Here is a 27520-nt window from a genome sequence, read left to right on the forward strand (position 1 = left end):
TGCTTTCTGTGACCAAGCCAATTCCCACGATCAGCTTGAGAAAAAAATGGCACCCTTGGAGATGCACAAGAAGATTATTGATGAACGATTGTAAGACAGTGAGAGTCGCTCTTGAAGAAATAATGTCTGGATCCGTGGCATTCCAAGGGAAATCTTGGACCGGCATATGTGAATTATCTCTTTCACAGCATTCTAGGGGACACGGAGCAAGCAGATTTGACACTAGATCGTAAGCACAGAGTGTTCTACAATTTTCAGGAGTGTCAGAACCTTCGCCCGGATGTACTGTCCAGAATCCACTTTTTCCATACCAAGAAACTAATTTTCCAGAAACTCAGGGCTCAACGCAGTGTTACATTTCAAGGCACCGACCTACGGATATTTCAGGACTTGTCCTAAGGAACAATTCAATGTTGTTGGCATATGAAGCCGCTCACTCAGTGGCTGATAAAGAAAGTATAGATAGGGCTATCATTTTTGCATAATGATCTCATATGAGGGGACTCAACACCAATTTGTGTCACTGGCTGCAGAGTTGGAGATGTTAAAGATCCCCTGTGCAGGGCTACAATTGCCTGAGGAACCCGAACAGGACGGCCCCTTTAAGGGACTGCTCCAGGGGACCTTCTATGGACAGGCGAAAGAGGAGTATGGGCCCAGAGGATCCCACGTGATTATCTAATGTGATCTGCCCCTTTTCTTTGGGGTTTGTTATCTCATTTTTGGGGCCTGTCTTTGAGGGTTTGCTATTGCTGTTAATTCTGGCTGTAGATGGCTGGGGCGGCCGCAGGGCTGCTTGCTGTTTCATGCTTTTGTGTACATCAGCAGGGCATCAAGAGTACCTGCCCCCATTGGGTTTATCAGTGACCCAATATTTATTGCGTACAAAATGGTTTCTATTGAAGGTTTCATGGTTTGGAACTGTGGCTTCATATTGGGTCATTTAATAGCTCCTACTCTAGGGAATGGGCTGGTGTAGAGGTGCTGGGGAATCATAGCATTTCGAGCTTTTCATCTGAATTAGTGATTTTAAGGTGCTTTCAATTATATGTATAAGGACTTAACCCCCCCAGAAAATGTAAGAGCGTGTTGACCACGAAGATAGAGTCCAAAGCCAATATTGTTTTATTGCAAGAGATGCATTTATAGCAGCTAGATTGGTTTAGGCTTCGCTCCAAATGGCTTTCCTGTCAATATTTTGCGTCTTCTCCGACCAAACAAGTGGGGGGGTTGTTCTATTTGCTCATTCTTTAAACTTCACTTCGGTGAAAATGACAAGAGACCAGCAGGGTTGTTACTTAGACCTTCATATTCAGCTTGGGGATGTAGATCTCAAAATCATTTCTATTTATGGCTCCGATCAGTCTTAAAATGCCTTCAATGCCTTCATTATTCCGCATATTACTCATTTCCAGGTGGGTGAACTCATATTGGGAGGGGATATTAATGTGGTACTGGAGGGAGGTTTGGATAGGTCTGGGAGGACACAGGGGGTAGTTAGAGCTGAGTCTGAATCCCTTGTGCGAGGGATAATGGACCTGCAGTTGGTGGATTTTTGGAGATCGCACCACCCCCTTATAAGGGATTATACTTATTTTTCCCATGTGCACCAAACCCACTCTTGACTGGACTTCTTTTTCGGTTTCCCATTCCCTGGTTCCCAAGGTGGTGGACTCTTCTATAGGGCTGGCAGTTGTGTCAGAATATGCTCCGATCACGCTTTGTGTTGATGCACTAGCGCTGGGACCCAGGAAAATCAGTATTTGGACAATCAATGATTCATTGTTAACAGGCTTGGCCTATAGTACTGCCATTTCAGATAGAATTACCTAGTATTTCCAAGAAAATCTTACTGGCGATGTGCCCATTGTGACGGTTTGGGATGCATTTAAGCCCACAATAGTTTGGGGACTTCTAGGAAGCGTAAGTTGATGTCTCAGAGGGAGGAAGCAGAGAAGGGGGTGTTAGAGCTAGATTAACAGTATAAACTGGGGGCTCCAGAAACGTGTACAGGCAACTGTAAGTGGCCAGGTCAGACCTTAAGGCTGTTTGGGCAGCGGACATCTCTTATAAACTACTGCAAACTAAGCAGTTCTACGTTAGCAACTCTAATAAACCTTTTCACCTTCTTGCCTATAAGTTGAAGGCCCAGAAGGCTAAGAATACTATTATATGGCTGCAGGATGATGCTGGTCAGTTAGTGGAGGATGAAGCCTCTAAAATGCGCACTTTAGTGGGGAATTACTCGTCCTTATTTGGGGTAGACACTTGGGACTGCGTAGCTCAGGAGGCTTTGTTGCTAGAGCAAATTTACCTTCCATCCCAGCAGATGTTCGGCAAAGTTTGGAAGACCCAGTCATGTTGGAGGAGGTTACTCTGGTTTTTCGATCCCTCCCTAATAACAATGCCCCTGGACCCGATGGGTACTCTGCCCTTTTTTTCAAGAAGTTTATAGACTTTCTTGCACCCCATCATGTTACCCTATTTAACAGGTTCACTACTACCGGAGCAATCTCACCTACTGTGGGTGAATCCTTGTTAACGTTTATTGGAAAGCCAGACAAAGGCCCTACCCTTTGCACAGCTTATCAGCATATTGCAGTTTTGAATTATGATGCTCGGATCTATTCTAAGGTCCTTGAAGCTAGATTGGCGGGCGTCCTCCCCAACATAGTCCAGATGGACCAGACAGGTTGAATTCCGGGGGATCAGACATTTGATAATGTCCACAGGACCTTGAATGTGATCGAGTATGCAAGACGATATGGCCAGGAGTTGGCCGTGCTATCAATTGAAGCTGAGAAAGCATTCAATCGCATGGACTGGGCATATCTCTCTGCAGTGTTGGCCAAGTTTGGGTTTCAGCCTCTGTTTATTAAAAGAATATTGGCTAATTATGTTCACCCAACTACCTGCATAAAATTGAATGGCACCCTTTCGGACCCACTGGCTTATCAAGAGGGACGTGTCAGGGTTGTCTATTATCGCTGCTTTTATTTGCACTATCGATGGAGCCCTTGGCAGCCCATCTCCGGTCACCCAAAAATATTCATGGGATCCATATTGTGGGATACGAAAATAAAATTGCCCTTTATGCTTAAGACCTTTTATTTAATATGCATTGTCCAAGAAACCTTGCTTCAGGTAGCTTCTCTACTGGACTCCTTTCACTGGGTTTCCGGCTTCAAGTCTCAGTAAAGCCGCAGGTGGAACGTGACCTTTGAGAAAGGTTTGAATTTCAATGGTCTGGGGAGTCGTTAAATACTTAGGGGTCCAGATTACACCATCCCAATCTCAGCATTATGCTAAGAATGTCCCCAACCTGATCTCTTCAGCTAAATCAGACCTGCTTCGATGGACACAATCGGATATCTCCTGGCTTCGAAGGGTGGCCTCTATTAAGATGCCACGACTAGTGTATGTATTCTAGGCCCTTCCGATTTGGATTCCCAAACAAGTTATCTGAGCTTTGCAGTCCCTTGTTTTTATTTTGGCAAAGAAATTCCTGAGGGTTTCCCAGCGTATGCCGATAATTGCTAAAGATAAGGGTGGTCTAGGGTTCCCAGATGTAGAAAGTTATCTTTACACAGCACGGTTGCTCCTCTGTTTAATAGCATGACTGCAGCCCGTAATCCTAAACATTGGTTACACATTGAGCAGACTATGATTCCTGTGGCCCTGCGCGATTGGTGCTGGAGGTCTCTTAATATTCCGAGGTTAGGGACCAGGCTTCGGCTGACAACCCGGGTTCTGATGACCTACTGGGATAAAGCTGCCCGGAAGTACATGGGGACTACATTCACTTTCCCTCTAACCCGAATCTGGAACATTCCTGAGTTTCCACCAGGTTGAAAGCAGAGTAGGTTTTTGCTATGAGTTGAGGGAGTGCTTGGACGTCTAGGCCAATTGTTCGAGTCTAAGTAACCTCTAACTTTTGATAACTGCAAGCAGGTCTACATGGTGTGGGACGTTGATCAATACACTTACATTCAACTATGTCACTGGGTATCCACCGCAAGCGTGCACTGACATGCTAAGCGGCACACAACCCTGTTCGAATGACCTCTTTCTTGGTGATCCCCCATCCTGAAATTTTCAGCATTGCATCGAGTTCTTAATGCTTGCTGATTTAAACCCCTGCACACTTATATGGTAAAATTGGAGCAGGATCTAAATGCCCCTATAGGGATCTTGCATGGTATACTGTATGGACAAGAGCAGGTAAATAATCCAGATGTGTCTCATCGCGGGAGTATAGCTATACATTGTTTTTCCAGTGGTATCTCACTCCTGAATGGCTTCATAAGATGAACCCTGATGTATCGAACCGATGTCCGAGGTGTGCTCAAGCCTCGGTTACCCGCTTCCACATACAGTGGTCCTGCGCACTAATTCAAACATATTGGAAAGAAGTTCTGGCTCAGATTAAGCTGATCAATGGGATAGAACTCCCGATGGAGCCCTTGGTAATATTACTGGGAGACAAAGACTTAGAGGGGCACTATACATAGTCTGCTATTACAAATAGTCTGCTATATCTGCCCGATTGCTCACATACATTTTGGTTGCAGCCAGAGTGATTGTAGCGTGTAATTGGAACTCCCCCTCCGTGCCAGATAATATAGAATGGTCGGATAAAATATGGTTTGTGGCAGGCATGTGCAAGATTGAGCCTACTCTCAAATAGGAAATGTCCACGTTTTTGATAGAATGTGAGTCGTTTATTCAATGAATAGTCCAAAATGATCATCCGGGTCTGCATCACAGGCAGCATGACATGCGTTCCTTTACGCTTTTATAATTCCTATGTCCACCTGTGCTCACCTGCAGTTGAAGTTCTTAGCAGCTTGTCCTCCAATGCCACTTGATATGTATGGTCCAGATGTTGTTGATGTGCATCATTATAGTATTACATTATGTTTTATCCGGTGTAGTAACAGGCTTAGGGCCTCATTAGACGGTAGGCGGTAACCATGGCGCTATTAGCGCCATGGTTGCCGCCGGTATTTTACCGTGTCCGCCTTAGTGGTTGGCGGAATTACCGCCCTACTCCAAGGTGAGGCGGGGCGGTAATTCCCCATTCACCAAGGCTCTTCCCCATTCCCATTTTTGCCCCCATAGGGCATAATGGGAATGGGGAAGGTGCTAATTACGGTACCGCAAATTGCGGTACCGTAATTAGCTCAGAGGTCCCTTTGCGGCACTCTACTTTAACGGCTGGTAAAATCAGCCGTTAAAGTCGGGTCCCGCAAAGGGAACTTGTAGTAAGGCGGTAGGCGTTTACCGGTACCGGTGCCCTTACCGGTACCGGTAAACCCCTACCGCCTAACGTGTAATGAGGCCCTTAATATTATGGTTTTCAGACAGAACATTGTAGATGGGATATTTGATCTGCTGTTTATTATCTCCTTGATGTCCTTTATTGTTTTGTAATTTGCTTTCCTGTTTTTTCAATAAAATTTGAATGGCAAAAAAAGTTTTTTGAAAAAAGAATGTCATGGGAAGGAGAAATCCAAAGTAAAACCCTGTAGATGCATATTAAAATGTAATTAATGAGAACTGGAGCTGGAACTTGGATGGATAGTCCTTAGTGCCAAGTGAGAAAGTGACTGAAAGGAGCCAAGGGTCAATTTGGAAATTGGAGGGAAAGTTCCTACAGTCAACTGCTGAAGAGACAGAAAGTAGAGACACTGCATAGTGGAACATGGAGTAAAGGTTCCCATCTATACTTGATAACGGGTCAGAAAGAAGACTCATTCAATCCACTGTAGCTAACCAACAAGCAGAAGTTAGAGTTTCAGAGAAGCTGACAAACCTTACACATACATTTGTTTACTCTTCTTCTTGTCTGATTCTGCTCATATGACAGGGAGTCCAGCGGTGGACTGCTTGGTTGGGAAATCATATGCCATCTGGTGTGGGCCGGTTTTATAAGCATACAAAGTGGCCCGAAATGAACTCTTTATTGAGCATATGCATTGAGTATTCTTTACAATCTGCGTGTTTGCAACTTTCAGCAGCTGAGCTTGAGCTGCAGTGCTCTACCCTCTAGTTTTTCATGTTACATTTTTTGTAACACTTAATTCTTTTAATAAACAGCAACAGCCCCCTGTGCACTCTGCACAGCCTGACACCTGCCTTCATGGCCCATCTTCATAGTCAGTTGCTGGCCCAGGAAGGATCACTCAGCTCTTTGTTTTAGCACATTTGTGATCTGCTGATGCTTCGCATTGACATCAACAAAAGTAAGTAATAAATAAAAGTTCAGATTAAAGAAGGGCAACTCAGCCAGCCAGCCAGGAGTGCAGGCGAGGCCAAGGCGGCCAGGAAGTCCTGTGGTTTTGATGAAAGTTACCGTTTTCAAATTGATTCCCGTGTGACCAAGTCCCTCTCCCTCCGACTTAAGTTTCAATTAAAGAGACAGAGGTCAATGCCCTTTTGAAGAAAGACAAAGAAACGATAATCAAAATTTCAAATCATTGGCCCTCATTACGACCCTGGCGGAAAGTGACTGACCTGACCGCCATAGCGTAAATAGCGTTTCCGCCATTGCACGACGGAGCAAAGTGCGGCTAATTCCGACCCATCGGGCACGAGCACTACGCCATGGCGGAATTGCAAAGTCCGCGATGGCGGAAATGTCCCCAAAACGCCCCTCACCGCCGTCGTACGGCGCCCTAGGTGCAATTCCGCCACCCATCTTAGCGGTCACCGTAATGAGCGGCAATCGGAAAGTATGGTGACCGTAAATATACGGAAACGGAAGTAAAAACATGGTCCCGGAACGGGAAACAGCACGCCGTACACCTATAAAATCAGAATTCCCACACAACCATAAAAAACACTACCCTGAGACACATCCCAACCCGTCATCCACCCTAGTGAAAGCAATAAAAATGGGAAAAGTAGCGAAAAAAGCGTGCGACCGCAAGCGGCAGGTCCACTTCTCCCGTGAGGAACTCACCGTGCTCACAGAGACCCTCCAGGAGAATGCTGCCGTCGTCTTCTCGACGCAAATGACCAGGACGGCACTTGCGAACAAGAAGGCCATATGGGCCCTGGTGGCACAGCGGGTAAGTGCGGTGGGGACCGCACCCCGCAACCCACAGCAATGCAGAAAGCGATGGGACGACCTGCGGATACGCGTACGGAGCATACTATCCGCCAACCGTAACATTGCCACAGCTACCGGGGGAGGATCGGAATCACCCATCAAGTTGACCCCCTGGGAAGAAATCTGTGCCTCCACCATTGGAATGGAGAGTATAGAGGGAGTCGGAGGGATGGAGAAAGGAGTGCAGACATCCGAAGAATCAGGTAGGTGGCCCAAATAAAACAATGCTAAATCCACAATGTCCAATCATGTGAAGAACCATGTGTCCACATAGTGCAACAGTAACACATGTCCAGGAGAACGTCCACATACATTGGCCTGATAGCGCACTTTAAAACTCACATTAAATACATAAATAATTAAAAATCCTAAAAACACCCTCTACACGTGCAGCAGGCACACCCTAACTGCAGGCTGCAAAACAACTGCATCCTCAATCCACACAAAAATGAAACCACCTCCAAGGCCCCGACCCAAATCACCCTGAGGTACCACCCCAATGCATGTGATACATTGCCATTCCAATTTCCACAGACCCATTAATAACGCTCGCCCTCCTTTACTCCACCACAGGGTCCGATTCAAACGACGAGCTCCAGGACACCCCTACCAGCACACCTGCAAAGAGGGCCAAGACCAACGGCCAAAGACCCTCCACCTCAGCTGCACGCATCAACACACGGCAGCTGCACAAATCAAGTGGCAGCACACAGGAGGGAACTTCAACAGGCACCCCAGCAGCCAGCATGCCCACAACAGCACCACCACAGGTCCCCCCAATGGATGCCACAGAAGGCACTGCTTCTGGTGGCAGCAGCACCATAGGTGACACTGCATTAATGGCAGCATGCTCCGACACAGAAAACGGGGATGTCGAAGTAAGATCCATCCATGATTTGTCTCAATCCCCCTGTTTGTTTCATCCCGTACACCATGAGGATACCACGCAGGGGCACCCACAAGACGACGACTGGCCATCCCCCACAAGCCCTGTGGCAAGGCAACATGAGGTGACCAGCCCCTCTGTGACACCACCGCAAATGGCCATGGCACAGCAGAGGCAACAGTCCCTCGACCAGGTGATCGTGCAACAGCAGCAACTGGCCACGCTCCTCAAGGACCATGCTGATGAATGTGGGGGTACTAAGGCAGCCATAGAAACATCAACTGAGACACTTAGGGCAGAAATGGAGAGAAGCACCGAGAGCCTGAGAGTACAAATGGAGAGAAGCACCGAGAGCCTGAGAGTACAAATGGAGAGAAGCACTGAGAGCCTGAGGGGGGAACTGCATGCGACGTCCAAAGACGTATGTGCTGAACTTGACGCTGTGCGCCGTGTGCTCACTGAGCTCTCACAAACCCTTAGGGACATGCATGGACGTGAGCAGGCAGAGACATCATCCGTTGCAAGTTCCGTCCAGGGCAGCCCCCAACGTAGATCTGGGAGGAACCTGCGCTCCACAGGCAGGGGTGCCCCTGATACCCGGAGAGGGGGCTTGCAATAGCGTCTGCCCACTGACAATGAGCATCTTTGGACACTGGTGTTCGGGGGGGAGGTAGGAGGGTGGAGGGGGTGTGTTGGGCTCACTTGGGTGGCGGGTCGATGGGGTGTGTAACATAATTTCACATATGCTATAAACATTGCACAATCATCCAATGAGATGTGTGGACATTGATCTTTGTGTACGAGGCCTTTATGGGCGTACAGTCCATATTGTGCATGTTCCAGACACACACAGTGCCACAAGTCCCGTGTCCATGTATCAGCCACCAGGCGTGAGTGCTAGAAGCATGAATCTATGAGAATCTGACGAATTTCACGGCCCTCCTGTGCCTCGCAGACTCCTTGAGGTGCTGCCACATCCCCACCCTCATCATGACCATCTTCAGGTGCTTGCAGTTCTGCGTCAGGGGGCATGGTCACATTTCTACGTACGCACATGTTGTGTAGCATGACACATGCCATGACCATCTTTGCAACCTTCTCATGGCGGTACAGGAGTGCCCCGCCAGACCTGCTGAGGCAGCGGAAACGAGTCTTCAGTAGGCCGAATGCCTGTTCTATGACTACACGGGTACGTGAGTGGGCATGGTTGTAGTCCTCCTCATGCTGGTTCTGTGGGTTCCGGAGTGGTGTAAGGAGCCATCTCTTCAGTGGATACCCGGCATCACCTGTATGTGGACAATAAAGGATGTTTGTGGAATGACATTGCTACGTACGCACCCCCCCCCTTCCTGCCAGGTCATTGCCGCATCACATACCCCACATTATCATGCATGAAATGAGACTCACCGAGTAGCCAGGATCTGTTCCCTGCGTGTCGCTCCATGTAGCGTGGTATTGTAGAGTTCCTCAAGACCATAGAATCATGGGTTGATCCAGGAAATCGGGCACAACAATGTGTAATGATCCTGTTGGAGTCACACACCATTTGTACATTGAGGGAATGAAATTGTTTTCGGTTGCGGTACTGGCCCTCCATGGCATGTGGGACGACCAATTCCACATGGGTGCAGTCGATGGCACCAATGCAACCCGGTATGCCGCCAAGTGCATGGAATCCCACTTTTGTGTTCGTAATTTCCTGCTCCGAGCGTGGTAGACAGATGTAGTCGTCTGCGTGCTTCATGAGGGCATCGAGCACTTGCAATAGTGTCCGTGACAACACTGGCTGTGAAATGCCATGCAACTGTCCGACTGTGTGCTGGTAGGTGCCTGTGGCCAGGAAGTGGAGTACAGACACCACCTTCAGTAGGGGTGGGATGGCGGTTGGGCTATCTATCATGCTGACAAGGTCAGCCTGTGTCATGTCCACAATGGCGGTTATGGTGTCCCGGTCCAAACGGTAGAGGGTGTGGATCTGCTCATCAGTGAGGTTGAACGGATGAGCTCGGAGGCGTGGGATTGCGGGCTGCCTGCGTGGTGGTAGTGGCTGTGCTGGCGGGCCTTGCTGGCCCTGCCTTGCCCTCCTCCTCCTCCTGCGTCTCCTCTGTGCGGCCGGTTGTTGTAGTAGTTGGTGTTCGTCTTCTTCTTGAAGTTGGAGTACTTGCAGTGCTATCAGGTCCCCCAGGGCCAACATCGCTAGTCCTGCCGGTAGCATTTTGGAGTGGGTGTGGTTGTGGGAGGGGGTTGGGTGTGCAATTTATGTGTTTTCAAGCTGTATTGCCTCCACCTGTGGTGATTCATTCCACCTGTGCAAGCTGCAATCCCCTTTGGACGAGCACTTCCCGCACACAACGCTGCAATTTGACGCATGCCATCTTGCTATTACAATCATGTATTTGATCCCGATGCAGTGAAATATTGGTTCATATGTTCATTCTGCTATGGTCCCATTGTTTCACATACTATCTTTGCAGTCGCGAACAAACTTGTGAAGGGTCAGTGGAATGTAGTACTCGATTAACGGTGGACCCTCATGCAGCACTGTACCTCGGTTCACCGACGGGCGGGGCGTCCCATTTGTGAGTGAAGCCAGTTTGCATTTTCACACACTGCCGCACTACATGGATGAATTTGTGATTTCAAGCGGTCACAGATGCCTTTTCGACGTGATGTTGCAAATGAGGAATTCGAAGGACGGCGCTTTCGGTCTTCAGCTAGCGGCGAGGAGACGCCCACAGGTCTGACTGCAAATATAACGTTCTATTGTTTAATGTCCTTGGGACAGGGGCCATGGCGAGAATGCAATGATTGATATGAATAGTATGGGATGCGCAATAGCGTAGTGGACGATAAGGCAGGACGTTCCCAAATACATGTTACTTCACAACACTGGAATTCCGGGCTGGAGCACAGTGGATTTTGCAGACTGCATTACGCACAGACTCAATGGAAATTTCACATGTTATGTGAGTGAATAATCAGGCGTTTTCATACCGGGATGAGGGAATGATGTATGGATGCATGGACAGATGATTTAATAGAGAGTTTGCCATGTACAGGGCTTTTTGGAATCTATCCACCTCCCCTGCGCTATGTGATGCAGAGCTGCCATAGTGGGACCATCGTCTATCTGCCCTTGTTGAACCCTCCCTGTCTCGACGCGCCTTCAAACACTTGTGTCTATGCACGTTACTAATCCCATCGAATGGATTCTGTTTTGACAGACGCATGCACACAAACACTCGTTTGTAATAGTGTTTTCACCTCGATTTTTATAGTTATGATTCGCAAGTGATTTTTGGGTGGGAATAATCCTTTGGAGTGGGCTAGCATGCATATGGCTGTAGATTTAGTGTGATCATTGAAGTGAGTAATACAAATCAAGTTCTGATGGCCATACTATTCTTTTTCATTTCATTTGGGTGACAGGTATCTCCTCCCCTTTTGCCGCTGCCATCTGTATGCCACTCCTGCAGATGGCTTTTACTCCCGACACCTGCTGCTTCGAGTTAATCAGTGGAGCACCATTACGATCTTATGGGACGATCGCCAATGGGCCACATGCCCTTACGCAGTACTAGTGGCTAGGAGCAACATTTCGACCTTTCAGCTGGACTAGTGCCTACCTAATGGGACGGCCCTGCGGTTCTAGGCGCTTCCATGTTGGCTTTTTGAACGTGAATGTAGCCCCTGTGTACCATGAAGGAACAGGGCATCACACAAGAAGAAGCTGGTCATTTATTGCGGATGCAGCCCACAATAATGAAATATATTTTGGAGTTCATGACCTAATGGCTGTATGGGCTTGGTGATTTTGTGGTGCATTAAATTTCTATTCTGATATTAACCGTGTAGCGTTCTTCTTTGCAAGTAATGTAGCATATCCCTATTTGTGGAGCGATGTATTGTGAGAAGATCTGCATTGGGTTCCGGCTTCTGAGTATAGTTGCGTGGTACTGTACTGGGCGCGTTTGCCTACGAAGCCCAGTGTGGTCAGGGATAGGGGCTACCATTATGACTGTTTTAATGATGTCATGCTCAGGGGCGGGGGATTAGCTTTTGTGTAACAGATGCCGGTCAGCCAGGTGGATTGGTGGAATGATGTGATTATCAGAATATGGCTGGTCACAGGTGCCTGTGTTTGCGTGCGTTTCTTGGAGGGAGACTGAGGTCATGTCCATTGGAATAGCTTCTGTATTCGTGCCATCTGTGCCCTGCATCTCCCATTGGCCCCTCTTGAGATGAGCCTGGCTGCTCAGTCACTCTGCCAACTTGTGTGGTACATGCTTATGCTGATGGTTGGTTTGTTTACTGGCAGGAGTACAGGGCTGGTGCAGTCTCCCTCAGGATACTGCTTTGAATGTTGCCTTACACTGGTGTCAGTCGATGGGGGGGCCTGTTTTTGTTTGTCTCATATTTCAGTTCATGTTGCTGGACTTGAACCTTCACATGCCTGTGCTGCATCAGTGCGGCAATGGTGCCATGGCAAATATGGATGGCCACTCACAAGGCACTTGGAGCCCCTAGATTCATTTGTTCGTTGGCATGCATGGGTGACTTGTACATTTCACTGGTTGCATTGTGTGACTTCATTGCACCTACGAGGAGTTGTGCAATGTGGCCAGGGAGTGGTGTACAGGCACTCAGTAGGGCCGTTTACGGTTGATTCGCGATGCCGTACTTCTCACCATGGCGGAATGGTACTTTCCGCCATGCTTGATGGCGTTAGGTACATGTCCGCTAGGGTCAGAATTTGCGTACCGTTGCGCCATGGTGGTAATTACGGTTTGGCATGGCGCGCGTGCGCGTACTTAGTGCAGTTAGCGTTGGCGTTCACTACGGTGTCGCTAATGGCATCGTACTTTACGGTGACGGGTCATAATCGCACCGAGCGCTATTCGATGGCGGTATTGCATTTCCGCCATCGTTTTTCGATTTCCGCCAGGGTCGTAATGAGGGCCATTATGTTTTAATGGTCATTGGTTTCGTTTGTCTTGCTTTCCTGACTTAGTTTGAGTCAGAGTGAGATACCTATTCAGAATTCCCATAGCTATCCGTTCATTCCCGTGCCTCCCTCCCTCGTGCCTTTCCCTTTGCCCCACGCTATGTTTCACTTAAGAAAACAGTCAAATCAGATGCCCCTTTGGAATAATATAAACGCTCGTCAGTTTAGATGATCGTTTGTTTCATTCGTCTTTCTTCCCTGACCCTGACTTACTTTCAGTCAGAGACTAGCAATACACTTAAAGGAAAGGGTGCAAAGCACTCAGGAGGACAGGCGCAGTGACGAGGGCCTCAGGCAAACTATGACTGAGAGGAAACTAGGAGTGTGCTCCTCATGGGGTCCCTCTGGCTGCCGGTGTCTGACTCCTGACAGGACAGAGGAGCTCTTGAAGGAAGCAGTGGCTTTGTTGGGACACCGGGACACTCCTATTGTGATGAGGAGTCATGTTTTAATTGTGATTGTGTGGTGGCAATGGCGGCCACACACTTTTCAGGGGAGCCGAGTGGAGCACGACACGAGCAGCAGACAGGCTTGTGCGGTGCACTGAAATAAGCAATATATGCACAAAGTGTTGGTTCTGCCCAGTGCACAAGTTGTGGGAAAGGGAACACCGGGTTTACTGCATAAGAAACACTGGGTTTACGGCGTCCATTTGCCCACTTTTTTCCAAGGGCAGACACCACCCTCTGTGTGTTACAACAAAATGATGTCCTGTCTAGCAGATTGTCAATATGAGACATTTTAGAGTGGCATGTTAAAGGGTTTATGTGTTTGTGTGCCTAAGTGTTTCATCTCACCACCATGCAACCAGGGTGCAAATCCCAGCTGTGCCTCTGTTTACTTAATATCTGTGCACCAACTTATTATTTTTTTGAATTCCTGTTTTCAAGGAATTAAAAAATAATAATGATTTGGTGGATCCTCACTAGTAAAGAGAGGTAAAGCCGGGATTCCAGTCGGGTGTCGAAACGTTTTGTCTGGGACCCAAGGTGCCACTAGTTGGTGGCACCTTTGGTGACTGGGGTACCACATTACATTCAAGATACTTACCGTTTATTGGGTTTTTGCATAGTGTCCCTTAGGTAAGGTTTCTATGGTTTCATCAACATAGTATTTTTTCTATTTCTATCATTTTGTGTTTTTCGTTTTTTGTTTTTAGGCACATCAGTGTGTGCCTAATCAGCCCAGCTAACCTCACAATTGCTTGGTTCGTAGTTTAGAATACTGATTTACCCATTTTACTCCAGTTCTCGTGACCACCGGCTTCACCATGGTTTCATTAATACATTATTTTTTCTGTTTCTATTACTTTATGTTTCCCGTTTTTTGATTTTAGGCATATCAGAATGTGACTCATCAGCACAGCATACCTAACAATTATCTGGCTCTTATTTGAGAGCTGTGATTCACCCAATTTACACCATTTTTCGTGACCACCAGCCTCGCCACAGCGGCAGGCAGTCACGTGTCACATAAAAAGAACCGTTGCCTCAGCAACGGCTGCACACGCAAGTCGGAGACTCTGCTCCAACACGTACAGCAGCTTACTGACAATCCGAACTGCTCCTGGTAAATTGTTGATCCGCTTTGGATTATCTGTTTGATTACTGTTTTACACACGTAATCCTTTAGTAATTATGCTTCTATCCTACATTACAGCAGTAGGATCGACGGCATTGGTACTATTTTTTCGGCACTTGCTATGAACGCCTTCCATTCTAGCCATACAGGTAATGGATGTCACATAAACCTCTCTTAGTCTCGTGATGAGAAACTGCACGCTTGACTCATTATGTTTCTTTTTCTTTCTTTGGCTCATCCATGAATATTTCAACTGAATGGTACGTGTTGTGTTTTCACTTGCATGGCATGTTTTTATGTTTTGTTGTTTTGCTTATTTCTGTTGTATCATTTAATCACCATGATGAAACTAATGACTGTATCCTACTTACCTACAATGTAACAGACTTGCCCTGAAGAAGAAAATTGCTTTCCGAAATGCATTGGCATATTAAGTCTGATCTATTGACAAGTCATGGCAATTGCTTCCTCTGAATTTTGTTTTGGATAAATAATTTGTGTAAAGATACAACAGACTCTCTCTCCCTTTTTATGAATACACGCATCACGTCGGCTACATTATATAATTTACTTTAATTTAAGAGAATTGTTTGCCCAGGTTGGGTCCAACGGAGAGCGGCTGTGTGATCCAGTATTGTTATTTGATCTTCAGCTCTTCACTTAAGAAAGCAGTCAAATCAGATGCCCTTTTGGAATAATATAAATGCTTGTCAGTTTAGATGATCCTTTGTTTAACTTGTCTTTCTTCCCTGACCCTGACTTACTTTCAGTCAGAGACTAGCAATACACTTAAAGGAAAGGGTGCAGAGCACTCTGGAGGACAGGCGCAGTGACGAGGGCCTCAGGCAAACTATGACTGAGAGGAAACTAGGAGTGTGCTCCTCATGGGGTCCCTCTGGCTGACGGTGGCTGATTCCTGCCAAGATAGTGGAGCGCCTGAAGGAAGCAGTTGCTTTGTTGGGACACTGGAACACTCCTATTGTGATGAGGAGTCATGTTTTAATTGTGATTGTGTGGTGGCAATGGCGGCCACACACTTTTCAGGGGAGCCGAGTGGAGCACGACACGAGCAGCAGACAAGCTTGTGCGGTGCACTGAAATGAGCAATATATGCACAAAGTGTTGGTTCTGCCCAGTGCACAAGTTGTGGGAAAGGGAACACCGGGTTTACTGCATAAGAAACACTGGGTTTACGGCGTCCATTTGCCCACTTTTTTCCAAGGGCAGACACCACCATCTGTGTGTTACAACAAAATGATGTCCTGTCTAGCAGATTGTCAATATGAGACATTTTAGAGTGGCATGTTAAAGGGTTTATGTGATTGTGTGCCTAAGTGTTTCATCTCACCACCATACAACCAGGGTGCGAATCCCAGCTGTGCCTCGGTTTACTTCATATCTGTGCACCAACTTATAGCTTTTGTGTAACAGATGCCGGTCAGCCACGTGGATTGGTGGAATGATGTGATTATCAGAATATGGCTGGTCACAGGTGCCTGTGTTTGCGTGCGTTTCTTGGAGGGAGACTGAGGTCATGTCCATTGGAATAGCTTCTGTATTCGTGCCATCTGTGCCCTGCAGCTCCCATTGGCCCCTCTTGAGATGAGCCTGGCTGCTCAGTCACTCTGCCAACTTGTGTGGTACATGCTTATGCTGATGGTTGGTTTGTTTACTGGCAGGAGTACAGGGCTGGTGCAGTCTCCCTCAGGATACTGCTTTGAATGTTGCCTTACACTGGTGTCAGTCGATGGGGGGGCCTGTTTTTGTTTGTCTCATATTTCAGTTCATGTTGCTGGACTTGAACCTTCACATGCCTGTGCTGCATCAGTGCGGCAATGGTGCCATGGCAAATATGGATGGCCACTCACAAGGCACTTGGAGCCCCTAGATTCATTTGTTCGTTGGCATGCATGGGTGACTTGTACATTTCACTGGTTGCATTGTGTGACTTCATTGCACCTACGAGGAGTTGTGCAATGTGGCCAGGGAGTGGTGTACAGGCACTCAGTAGGGCCGTTTACGGTTGATTCGCGATGCCGTACTTCTCACCATGGCGGAATGGTACTTTCCGCCATGCTTGATGGCGTTAGGTACATGTCCGCTAGGGTCAGAATTTGCGTACCGTTGCGCCATGGTGGTAATTACGGTTTGGCATGGCGCGCGTGCGCGTACTTAGTGCAGTTAGCGTTGGCGTTCACTACGGTGTCGCTAATGGCATCGTACTTTACGGTGACGGGTCATAATCGCACCGAGCGCTATTCGATGGCGGTATTGCATTTCCGCCATCGTTTTTCGATTTCCGCCAGGGTCGTAATGAGGGCCATTATGTTTTAATGGTCATTGGTTTCGTTTGTCTTGCTTTCCTGACTTAGTTTGAGTCAGAGTGAGATACCTATTCAGAATTCCCATAGCTATCCGTTCATTCCCGTGCCTCCCTCCCTCGTGCCTTTCCCTTTGCCCCACGCTATGTTTCACTTAAGAAAACAGTCAAATCAGATGCCCCTTTGGAATAATATAAACGCTCGTCAGTTTAGATGATCGTTTGTTTCATTCGTCTTTCTTCCCTGACCCTGACTTACTTTCAGTCAGAGACTAGCAATACACTTAAAGGAAAGGGTGCAAAGCACTCAGGAGGACAGGCGCAGTGACGAGGGCCTCAGGCAAACTATGACTGAGAGGAAACTAGGAGTGTGCTCCTCATGGGGTCCCTCTGGCTGCCGGTGTCTGACTCCTGACAGGACAGAGGAGCTCTTGAAGGAAGCAGTGGCTTTGTTGGGACACCGGGACACTCCTATTGTGATGAGGAGTCATGTTTTAATTGTGATTGTGTGGTGGCAATGGCGGCCACACACTTTTCAGGGGAGCCGAGTGGAGCACGACACGAGCAGCAGACAGGCTTGTGCGGTGCACTGAAATAAGCAATATATGCACAAAGTGTTGGTTCTGCCCAGTGCACAAGTTGTGGGAAAGGGAACACCGGGTTTACTGCATAAGAAACACTGGGTTTACGGCGTCCATTTGCCCACTTTTTTCCAAGGGCAGACACCACCCTCTGTGTGTTACAACAAAATGATGTCCTGTCTAGCAGATTGTCAATATGAGACATTTTAGAGTGGCATGTTAAAGGGTTTATGTGATTGTGTGCCTAAGTGTTTCATCTCACCACCATGCAACCAGGGTGCAAATCCCAGCTGTGCCTCTGTTTACTTAATATCTGTGCACCAACTTATTATTTTTTTGAATTCCTGTTTTCAAGGAATTAAAAAATAATAATGATTTGGTGGATCCTCACTAGTAAAGAGAGGTAAAGCCGGGATTCCAGTCGGGTGTCGAAACGTTTTGTCTGGGACCCAAGGTGCCACTAGTTGGTGGCACCTTTGGTGACTGGGGTACCACATTACATTCAAGATACTTACCGTTTATTGGGTTTTTGCATAGTGTCCCTTAGGTAAGGTTTCTATGGTTTCATCAACATAGTATTTTTTCTATTTCTATCATTTTGTGTTTTTCGTTTTTTGTTTTTAGGCACATCAGTGTGTGCCTAATCAGCCCAGCTAACCTCACAATTGCTTGGTTCGTAGTTTAGAATACTGATTTACCCATTTTACTCCAGTTCTCGTGACCACCGGCTTCACCATGGTTTCATTAATACATTATTTTTTCTGTTTCTATTACTTTATGTTTCCCGTTTTTTGATTTTAGGCATATCAGAATGTGACTCATCAGCACAGCATACCTAACAATTATCTGGCTCTTATTTGAGAGCTGTGATTCACCCAATTTACACCATTTTTCGTGACCACCAGCCTCGCCACAGCGGCAGGCAGTCACGTGTCACATAAAAAGAACCGTTGCCTCAGCAACGGCTGCACACGCAAGTCGGAGACTCTGCTCCAACACGTACAGCAGCTTACTGACAATCCGAACTGCTCCTGGTAAATTGTTGATCCGCTTTGGATTATCTGTTTGATTACTGTTTTACACACGTAATCCTTTAGTAATTATGCTTCTAACCTACATTACAGCAGTAGGATCGACGGCATTGGTACTATTTTTTCGGCACTTGCTATGAACGCCTTCCATTCTAGCCATACAGGTAATGGATGTCACATAAACCTCTCTTAGTCTCGTGATGAGAAACTGCACGCTTGACTCATTATGTTTCTTTTTCTTTCTTTGGCTCATCCATGAATATTTCAACTGAATGGTACGTGTTGTGTTTTCACTTGCATGGCATGTTTTTATGTTTTGTTGTTTTGCTTATTTCTGTTGTATCATTTAATCACCATGATGAAACTAATGACTGTATCCTACTTACCTACAATGTAACAGACTTGCCCTGAAGAAGAAAATTGCTTTCCGAAATGCATTGGCATATTAAGTCTGATCTATTGACAAGTCATGGCAATTGCTTCCTCTGAATTTTGTTTTGGATAAATAATTTGTGTAAAGATACAACAGACTCTCTCTCCCTTTTTATGAATACACGCATCACGTCGGCTACATTATATAATTTACTTTAATTTAAGAGAATTGTTTGCCCAGGTTGGGTCCAACGGAGAGCGGCTGTGTGATCCAGTATTGTTATTTGATCTTCAGCTCTTCACTTAAGAAAGCAGTCAAATCAGATGCCCTTTTGGAATAATATAAATGCTTGTCAGTTTAGATGATCCTTTGTTTAACTTGTCTTTCTTCCCTGACCCTGACTTACTTTCAGTCAGAGACTAGCAATACACTTAAAGGAAAGGGTGCAGAGCACTCTGGAGGACAGGCGCAGTGACGAGGGCCTCAGGCAAACTATGACTGAGAGGAAACTAGGAGTGTGCTCCTCATGGGGTCCCTCTGGCTGACGGTGGCTGATTCCTGCCAAGATAGTGGAGCGCCTGAAGGAAGCAGTTGCTTTGTTGGGACACTGGAACACTCCTATTGTGATGAGGAGTCATGTTTTAATTGTGATTGTGTGGTGGCAATGGCGGCCACACACTTTTCAGGGGAGCCGAGTGGAGCACGACACGAGCAGCAGACAAGCTTGTGCGGTGCACTGAAATGAGCAATATATGCACAAAGTGTTGGTTCTGCCCAGTGCACAAGTTGTGGGAAAGGGAACACCGGGTTTACTGCATAAGAAACACTGGGTTTACGGCGTCCATTTGCCCACTTTTTTCCAAGGGCAGACACCACCATCTGTGTGTTACAACAAAATGATGTCCTGTCTAGCAGATTGTCAATATGAGACATTTTAGAGTGGCATGTTAAAGGGTTTATGTGATTGTGTGCCTAAGTGTTTCATCTCACCACCATACAACCAGGGTGCGAATCCCAGCTGTGCCTCGGTTTACTTCATATCTGTGCACCAACTTATAGCTTTTGTGTAACAGATGCCGGTCAGCCACGTGGATTGGTGGAATGATGTGATTATCAGAATATGGCTGGTCACAGGTGCCTGTGTTTGCGTGCGTTTCTTGGAGGGAGACTGAGGTCATGTCCATTGGAATAGCTTCTGTATTCGTGCCATCTGTGCCCTGCAGCTCCCATTGGCCCCTCTTGAGATGAGCCTGGCTGCTCAGTCACTCTGCCAACTTGTGTGGTACATGCTTATGCTGATGGTTGGTTTGTTTACTGGCAGGAGTACAGGGCTGGTGCAGTCTCCCTCAGGATACTGCTTTGAATGTTGCCTTACACTGGTGTCAGTCGATGGGGGGGCCTGTTTTTGTTTGTCTCATATTTCAGTTCATGTTGCTGGACTTGAACCTTCACATGCCTGTGCTGCATCAGTGCGGCAATGGTGCCATGGCAAATATGGATGGCCACTCACAAGGCACTTGGAGCCCCTAGATTCATTTGTTCGTTGGCATGCATGGGTGACTTGTACATTTCACTGGTTGCATTGTGTGACTTCATTGCACCTACGAGGAGTTGTGCAATGTGGCCAGGGAGTGGTGTACAGGCACTCAGTAGGGCCGTTTACGGTTGATTCGCGATGCCGTACTTCTCACCATGGCGGAATGGTACTTTCCGCCATGCTTGATGGCGTTAGGTACATGTCCGCTAGGGTCAGAATTTGCGTACCGTTGCGCCATGGTGGTAATTACGGTTTGGCATGGCGCGCGTGCGCGTACTTAGTGCAGTTAGCGTTGGCGTTCACTACGGTGTCGCTAATGGCATCGTACTTTACGGTGACGGGTCATAATCGCACCGAGCGCTATTCGATGGCGGTATTGCATTTCCGCCATCGTTTTTCGATTTCCGCCAGGGTCGTAATGAGGGCCATTATGTTTTAATGGTCATTGGTTTCGTTTGTCTTGCTTTCCTGACTTAGTTTGAGTCAGAGTGAGATACCTATTCAGAATTCCCATAGCTATCCGTTCATTCCCGTGCCTCCCTCCCTCGTGCCTTTCCCTTTGCCCCACGCTATGTTTCACTTAAGAAAACAGTCAAATCAGATGCCCCTTTGGAATAATATAAACGCTCGTCAGTTTAGATGATCGTTTGTTTCATTCGTCTTTCTTCCCTGACCCTGACTTACTTTCAGTCAGAGACTAGCAATACACTTAAAGGAAAGGGTGCAAAGCACTCAGGAGGACAGGCGCAGTGACGAGGGCCTCAGGCAAACTATGACTGAGAGGAAACTAGGAGTGTGCTCCTCATGGGGTCCCTCTGGCTGCCGGTGTCTGACTCCTGACAGGACAGAGGAGCTCTTGAAGGAAGCAGTGGCTTTGTTGGGACACCAGGACACTCCTATTGTGATGAGGAGTCATGTTTTAATTGTGATTGTGTGGTGGCAATGGCGGCCACACACTTTTCAGGGGAGCCGAGTGGAGCACGACACGAGCAGCAGACAGGCTTGTGCGGTGCACTGAAATAAGCAATATATGCACAAAGTGTTGGTTCTGCCCAGTGCACAAGTTGTGGGAAAGGGAACACCGGGTTTACTGCATAAGAAACACTGGGTTTACGGCGTCCATTTGCCCACTTTTTTCCAAGGGCAGACACCACCCTCTGTGTGTTACAACAAAATGATGTCCTGTCTAGCAGATTGTCAATATGAGACATTTTAGAGTGGCATGTTAAAGGGTTTATGTGATTGTGTGCCTAAGTGTTTCATCTCACCACCATGCAACCAGGGTGCAAATCCCAGCTGTGCCTCTGTTTACTTAATATCTGTGCACCAACTTATTATTTTTTTGAATTCCTGTTTTCAAGGAATTAAAAAATAATAATGATTTGGTGGATCCTCACTAGTAAAGAGAGGTAAAGCCGGGATTCCAGTCGGGTGTCGAAACGTTTTGTCTGGGACCCAAGGTGCCACTAGTTGGTGGCACCTTTGGTGACTGGGGTACCACATTACATTCAAGATACTTACCGTTTATTGGGTTTTTGCATAGTGTCCCTTAGGTAAGGTTTCTATGGTTTCATCAACATAGTATTTTTTCTATTTCTATCATTTTGTGTTTTTCGTTTTTTGTTTTTAGGCACATCAGTGTGTGCCTAATCAGCCCAGCTAACCTCACAATTGCTTGGTTCGTAGTTTAGAATACTGATTTACCCATTTTACTCCAGTTCTCGTGACCACCGGCTTCACCATGGTTTCATTAATACATTATTTTTTCTGTTTCTATTACTTTATGTTTCCCGTTTTTTGATTTTAGGCATATCAGAATGTGACTCATCAGCACAGCATACCTAACAATTATCTGGCTCTTATTTGAGAGCTGTGATTCACCCAATTTACACCATTTTTCGTGACCACCAGCCTCGCCACAGCGGCAGGCAGTCACGTGTCACATAAAAAGAACCGTTGCCTCAGCAACGGCTGCACACGCAAGTCGGAGACTCTGCTCCAACACGTACAGCAGCTTACTGACAATCCGAACTGCTCCTGGTAAATTGTTGATCCGCTTTGGATTATCTGTTTGATTACTGTTTTACACACGTAATCCTTTAGTAATTATGCTTCTATCCTACATTACAGCAGTAGGATCGACGGCATTGGTACTATTTTTTCGGCACTTGCTATGAACGCCTTCCATTCTAGCCATACAGGTAATGGATGTCACATAAACCTCTCTTAGTCTCGTGATGAGAAACTGCACGCTTGACTCATTATGTTTCTTTTTCTTTCTTTGGCTCATCCATGAATATTTCAACTGAATGGTACGTGTTGTGTTTTCACTTGCATGGCATGTTTTTATGTTTTGTTGTTTTGCTTATTTCTGTTGTATCATTTAATCACCATGATGAAACTAATGACTGTATCCTACTTACCTACAATGTAACAGACTTGCCCTGAAGAAGAAAATTGCTTTCCGAAATGCATTGGCATATTAAATCTGATCTATTGACAAGTCATGGCAATTGCTTCCTCATTAAGAATTAATTAGTGATAGCACTACTCTGAATTTTGTTTTGGATAAATAATTTGTGTAAAGATACAACAGACTCTCTCTCCCTTTTTATGAATACACACATCACGTCGGCTACATTATATAATTTACTTTAATTTAAGAGAATTGTTTGCCCAGGTTGGGTCCAACGGAGAGCGGCTGTGTGATCCAGTATTGTTATTTGATCTTCAGCTCTTCACTTAAGAAAGCAGTCAAATCAGATGCCCTTTTGGAATAATATAAATGCTTGTCAGTTTAGATGATCCTTTGTTTAACTTGTCTTTCTTCCCTGACCCTGACTTACTTTCAGTCAGAGACTAGCAATACACTTAAAGGAAAGGGTGCAGAGCACTCTGGAGGACAGGCGCAGTGACGAGGGCCTCAGGCAAACTATGACTGAGAGGAAACTAGGAGTGTGCTCCTCATGGGGTCCCTCTGGCTGACGGTGGCTGATTCCTGCCAAGATAGTGGAGCTCTTGAAGGAAGCAGTTGCTTTGTTGGGACACTGGAACACTCCTATTGTGATGAGGAGTCATGTTTTAATTGTGATTGTGTGGTGGCAATGGCGGCCACACACTTTTCAGGGGAGCCGAGTGGAGCACGACACGAGCAGCAGACAAGCTTGTGCGGTGCACTGAAATGAGCAATATATGCACAAAGTGTTGGTTCTGCCCAGTGCACAAGTTGTGGGAAAGGGAACACCGGGTTTACTGCATAAGAAACACTGGGTTTACGGCGTCCATTTGCCCACTTTTTTCCAAGGGCAGACACCACCATCTGTGTGTTACAACAAAATGATGTCCTGTCTAGCAGATTGTCAATTTGAGACATTTTAGAGTGGCATGTTAAAGGGTTTCTGTGATTGTGTGCCTAAGTGTTTCATCTCACCACCATACAACCAGGGTGCGAATCCCAGCTGTGCCTCGGTTTACTTCATATCTGTGCACCAACTTATAATTTTTTTGAATTCCTGTTTTCAAGGAATTAAAAAATAATAATAATTTGGTGGATCCTCACTAGTATAGAGAGGTACAGCCAGGATTCCAGTCGGGTGTCGAACCTTTGTCCTGTGGATGGTGGACCAAAACCTTAGCCATAGGACCACACAAGTCCCTCAAGATGAACTCATAGAATGTCTCATTGATATTATGTCATACGAGCCATCTTGTTGTGTTACAGATGTCATCTCAGGTATAAAAGGTGCACACCTTTTAAATGTATCCAGCAATGTTTCATAAAAATCGGTTCTCTTGGCAAATGCTTCTTTTTCCTGTTCAAACGGGAAAGACAAATGGAATGACATTTGCATATTTCACTTTAGTGTATGTTTACTTCCTGTGGTGTCACTTCCCATTGGTATGTCAGAGTCCCATCACTTATTTTTTTTAGAACTGGAGCCCTGAATCTACCTTAATTATTTGCCACTTTACTGAACACATGTTTGATATTCGGCTGAATGTAACATTTAAATATGAAACGAAAGGCAAGCTCTGAGGAGACTGGGCCTGGGGCTGGAGGGAGCCCTGTGCTGGCCTGGCTGCAGCCAGTGGTGGAGTAGCTAAGCTTTGGGGGTTGTGGGGGTGAGGCACAAAGCTGGCAGCAGTGATTTGGCTCATAGAGGAGTCATGTTTGTGGCCAGTGCTGCCACACTTTGCAGGCAGCCAGGGCATCAGGTTCTGCAGCACACAAACTTGTGGTTGGGGAGTGGTGTGCAGAAGCGAGCAGTACTATGTATGCATCCAGGTGTCCGGTCAAATGGTCGAAAAAAAAAAGATCGAATGACCATTTGATCGAAAGTCAAATGGTCGAAAAAAAAATGGTCGAATTTTTTTATTTATTTTATATATTTTTTAGTTTTGTTTGGTAAAAAAAAATTAATATAGAAAAAGGAGGGTTGGGGGGAACCCCCCCCATAAAAAAAAATCAAAAAAAAAAATCGACCATTTTTTCGACCATTTGACTCTCGATCAAATGGCATTCGATCATTTGGTTTTCGACTAAATGACTGGTAACCATGCATCCATAGGGAAATTGTTGGTTATTTTCTTAAGTATGTGCCACCAGTGTCTCTAGTCTGCACAGCACAGACATTTTCCATTATCTGACTAACATATGTTTGAATATGAAAGATGAAGTAGAACTATTTAAAAAACTGCAGCGGCCATCAGCTGAAGTTTATTCAGAACACAGAAAGTGTTCTTTAAAATGAATCTTCTATGGTCACCCCATGCCAGTGCAGGCAGTTTTGGCTTATAATGATGTTCAGAAGGACTTTACAATGTTAACTATGTAGCTGCTGTTTATCTAGACGATATGACTCTGTCAATCTATCTGTCTTGTCTGACTACTTTCTAGACTGATGTTCTATGCATCCATGTATCTGGCTGCTTGTCTATCTTGATGCTTTACGATCTAGCTCTCACTCCACACCCACACGATATGGTGCTTGTTTTTAATAATTATTAACTCTGTGAAACAGAGTGATATGAAGGGGTGTGTATGTAGTGTGTGCGAGAGACTGTCTAATACATGCGGATACAACCGATTCATATCAGAAATAATATTTTTAGAAGAACGAGATAATAGCTGCTCACCTTTTATTGCTTGCCTAACTGCTTGGGCAAATTCAGAATATCAGGTTATACAACCAATCCAAAGCACACACTAATAGCAGTATCCTAATGAGAGCCGTTGAGAACTAATTGGGGGATAGTTATTCTGAAGCTAGAGTTCATAATGAAATGGGACATAACGTCAAAGGATTAAGACCAGAAGCCAAGCCCCGGTTTGAGGAGCATAACACTGGCTGGGGTGCAGAGATAGGGCGAGAGAGAATGAATCCGAGAGGAGGCAACGTGCCTGCTCTTGCTGCCTTGGAGATGCAGAGGATCCTAGAAGAAATCTGTCCTAGAAAGAGGTGACTAGAACCAGGCTACCACAGTATCAGGTAATAATGTCCCCATACATAATGTCCCCATACATAATATCTGCAGGAAAAGCCATTGGCAACAATATATATGGTGACATTATGTATGGGGATGGGTTCCGGGGATGTTCCCTGCTCCCCTTGCACAAGAAAATGGTGGTAGTGGTTCCATGTACTAATGTCTCCGCAAGAAATGGTGAAACATTTTTCAGGAGACATTTTTGCAGGGAGATTCTTACATGGAACCGCTACCACCATGTGGGAGCGAATAACCTTAACCATAGTCCATGCCTGGAGACCTTGGAGGGAATTGACCAGGGACTTTGGCAAGGCACTTGCTCCCAAACATTGAGGGACCTGGAAAGGCCAGAACCATAATACCATCCCCCAGCAAGTCAGAGGTAAATAGGAGAAGGACTGGGCCTGTGGTGGGGGAGGAGGGGAGATGTTTGGGTCACCTGCTAACCAGTGTCCAGGAGGAACTGGCTTAAACACGAACGAAGTGCAGGTCCAGCTGGGATCTAATGGGGCAATCTGAAAATTATCTCCGCTCCAGAAGGGAGTTTGTGGAGATTCCTGAATGGCTCAAGTCCTAATAAGGATCTTCTGGGAATCTTCAACCACCCAGGAGCGAGGATATGACTGGACAAAACACAAAGAATTCCCTGTGATTAAGAAAATCCTGGAATACTGAATAGCCTGGAGAAATAACATGAATGACAACACTGGGCGAGATCTTGACAGATCCAGGGGAAAGCACAGAGGCCAAGAGAACACAAGCAGACTGAGTAACTGACGGTAGAGCCTGCCTTAGTGAACATTATATTCATGGTACTAGAAAGGGATCGATTTATAAGGAAATGGCTGTGTACCTTTCTGTTGAGCCAAACCTTGGGACATTCATTTTATGGACTAGGGTAGCCCTGAGGTTAAAGACTGATTAAGGTTAGATGTTGGAAGTTTAATTTGGTTCCTTTTGAGTGACTTTGTTTGGTAAGGTAAGGTGTACCAAGGCGCGACAAAAACGTATATAAGAATAAGGAAGCAACCAGAGACCTAAAGCACTAGAGACGTAAAACATCTGAGGACCCCACTTTTTTGTTGATACATCCTGCACACTGTTTAGGTTTTAAAGAATACTTTATAGCTCTTCCCCATAGTACCTAAAGGCATTCATCAAATCCCTAACTAGGATTGTTGAGAAATACACGTTGGGGTGTGAAAACGACCAGTGTGTCATTGCTTGGCGTACCACATTGGCAAACCTAAAGATGTTTAAAACAGGTCTCTCCAGAACAATGTTTGCTTTCCCTTGCTGGCCACAGAACGGTGACCTACGCAGACATTTTGGAAAAAATCTATCCAGATATTGTTTGAAGATCTAGAGAGCTGGTCAGGCCCCATCGAACCCCAACACAGAAGCCTTCTATGTGGCTGTTACCTAGAATGATAGTGATGAGGATGCTCAAGCATCACTATATGGTAGGGTTCCTTTTCATCTCTAGGTAGTAAATATAATGAAGTTAGTACTCAAGAATATCTTTTCATACAAATTATAGTATCAGGACCCAGAATATCAGCCACTCGTTTGACAGAGCATAAGGTACTAAATATGCCTTGCTGC

Source organism: Ambystoma mexicanum, chromosome 13 (assembly GCF_040938575.1).
Source record: "Ambystoma mexicanum isolate Mex_15411 chromosome 13, UKY_AmexF1_1, whole genome shotgun sequence".
Classification (NCBI taxonomy): Eukaryota; Metazoa; Chordata; class Amphibia; order Caudata; family Ambystomatidae; genus Ambystoma; species Ambystoma mexicanum.